Genomic DNA, 3,264 nt, shown 5'->3' with positions numbered 1-3,264 from the left:
TTTGGACTTTTTAACTTCCTTGGCTTTTACAATGAGGGAAATATTTGTTTCTGTCATGTGTTACATATTTTACCACAAATAATGATTCTCTTGTAGACCCAGATCCACCACACTCGCTAAATTAGTGGAATGGTATCCATGATATTTAAAGTATTATACAGCTGGGACTGAGAGGAGTCTTCTGCCTATGGAACAGAGAACCTAAGTTCTGCAGTGGGCACTGAATCACTGCCTACCTTCTACTTCTCACTTTCATTTTCTCCCTGGGTTCTTTGCTTCTAAATCCCACTCCGGTTCTGCCATTGTTCTGGATTATGGCTATAAACCCAGCCAAAGAAGCTGAAATCCTAATCTCTCACTCTCAGTGCCTGCAAATCATTTCCCCCAAAGACGATTCTTTCATCCACTCTGATGAAATCCCCTCATAAATGATACCAGTAACCCATATGATATCATGAAATGAAGGCATCTTTCACAATTAAAGCAACTGTCAGATAATAAAATCATGATCATTCCATGAAGCAAAGCCACCCAACTGTCCTAGAGATACATTGTGCTAATTAAAATGCCTCATTGGAGCTCCTATCTCCTTTCAAGGAAACTCTAGACATAGGGTCTCAGCTGCAGGTAATGGTGGAGTCGGTGGGGGGAGTATTAAAAATCTCCTACAGAGTTGGAATAAAGTAGATCTTTCTTCTTTTTTAATATAAAACTGATATTTTATGAATAATTAGTATGAACTGAAGGAGGATTCACTTTCCAGGTGTCATGAGGGTGTTGCGTGAGAGGTAGAAGAAACAACCTCTGTTAGTATTCCTCCTGCACCATCACTTTCCAGTTAGTGGTGACTTTCCATTCCAGATGTTCATAAAACCCAATGCCAAACACCTGGAGAATCCTTAAACTTAAAATGTGATTTCATCCATGCCTTTATATGTTTAGAAGACTAGATGAGGAGGACGCTGGTCCACAACTAGTTACTACTCTTAGGTCTCAAAGACATAAGTTAAGCAGATTATCTGCCAGATTTTTTTACATAGCAATGACCCCACTACAAAATCATGTCAATCCTAAAAACGTTATGAATGCAGACCTGACCATGGACCTGTCCCTCATTCCTGAGTCCATATAACAGATTGCTATGAGGTGTTATTCATTTTTTCTTCTTACTGGAAAATACAATGCATATGAACCACATGTTCCAAGTTCTTCCACTGAGCACGTCTTAAGACATTGCTCCTCTAATTGCTTAGCTGCTTTGTGATATACTATTTTATCTCAACATAGATCAGAATTTGATTCCAATTAGAATCCCAGATGAGATCTCTTTACTAGATTAAATTAAGCAGGGTCTATTAACGATTGTGCTTGCATTCGGGAGAAAGAAAAATATTTAGATCTTCTAAAGGTTATTTGATAATCACTTCAAATTGACTAATCTCTGTAGACCCAAAACACCACTATGATACAAAAGAAAGAGTGAGAACTCATAAGGGCCAAACAATAAGTAAAGATTTCCCCTAAGTTCTTCTTACAATGGATTTAGTAGAACCATGAAATCATCTTATATTATTTCTCTGATCCCACAATGTAGATACACTTGATACCTGACAGAATGTCTTTTTGGATCACCTCACTTGCATGGTAGCAGCCTCAAGGTTATCTTCGTGGAGGTCTAGAGGCTAGCACTAACTCTGGGCCAATATAAGGGTAGTGACTAACTAATGATTTATGATTTGTTGTTTAAGTTTGAAGGTCTTCCCTCTCTTTTCCCATTAGCCTCCAAGGCCAGTTTGTTTATTGATGGCTTACAGCAACTGATGCAACCTACGAGATGGGCTGGTTTGGTAAAAGGACTAGAGGAGCACAAAGGACCAAATTAGCCATTTTTTCTTGTACAATCAAGAAAATTCATCAAACAAATCTTGGTGGTTCATATCCTAATGCAAAGTGTGTCCTGTAAAAATAATAGAGAAACCTGAAGATCTGTGCCTGGAAGTCCCTTCAACCCTTGGGTTCACCTTTACTCTCTTTCTCTAACTAACTCTATAAGCTCTAATTTTCCTGCATTTAAAGCATTACGTGAGTATTCTTTATAGGTCCTGTGAGTCCTTTCAATTATCCAAGCTAGAGATCTTCATGAAAGGCCAAGTGGAGGCCACTGGCATATCCTGCCACTCACCTTCCATCAAGATAATAAATCACAAGCACTGGCATAAGTCTCAGGTGTTTTCAGCTATTCATGCTACCATCAAAGACTAGGAAGATACAGAGGATATGATCCCTGTCTTTTAACACACCTATTTGGAGAACTAAAAGTTAGACAGGTCATGGAAACAACTATGATTTATCACAAACCTAATTAGTTAGTGATGCCAATCACAGGTGCAAGTTCAGATGTGATATTTTTAGTGAGGCAAATCAAAACAGCTCCTAGCATCAGATATTTAGCTATTAATCTGGAAAACGCTTTTCTCACCTATACCTACCAACAAAGACAATCAGTGCCTGTATTTACTGTGGCAATAGATACCAGTTTACAATATTCGAATTGTGAAGATATTTTTGACCTACATAAATGCGTATCAGAGGTCATTCACTACAAAAGAAACACTTAGTCATCCGAAGGACATGACAGCCTATTCTGTGGATTTCAGTCAGCTTCTTCCTCTAGCCTACCTGCTTCTCACAATTACAAAATGGCCCTGGTAACATGGGCTACATAAATGTACATCCACTTTTAGAAGCAAATTTGCTTTTGCCACTGCGTGTGTTTAATATTCTAATAGATAAAGCCAATATTGAGCCCCCAATTGTCGAGCATCATTTCCTGAGGGGACCAGCCACGCTGTGAGTATTAAAATGATACACTGGACGCTTTCCAGCCTGCATAGGGAGTTTTTGGTCCTCATAGGGTGATACACATATTCATAGTACAAATTTGCCCTTTCCTACCTTCAGTTTTTCTTCTAGGACCACTGCTCACTAACTTAGTGACTGCCTTTTCCCTTGTGATGGTATCCCACACATCACCTCTGAATAGGGAGCACAGTTTACAACAAAGGAAGCATATAAATAGACTAACTGGCCTTAATATTAGTGTTGTACTGAGTTTTTGATTTTAATTTTACTCAGATTGTAGCAAAACTCAATTAATTGAGAGGTAACATAAAGCAGTATATCTAAGAAATCACACAAACCACATAGTAAGCACTTACAGTTAAAGATTTCTTGCCTTCAAATGATAAGTTGATAAACAAACAA

This window comes from Equus przewalskii, chromosome 3 (genome assembly GCF_037783145.1).
Source record: "Equus przewalskii isolate Varuska chromosome 3, EquPr2, whole genome shotgun sequence".
Taxonomy (NCBI): Eukaryota; Metazoa; Chordata; class Mammalia; order Perissodactyla; family Equidae; genus Equus; species Equus przewalskii.
The sequence above is the reverse complement of the archived record's forward strand: the minus strand, read 5'-3'. Positions refer to the sequence as shown.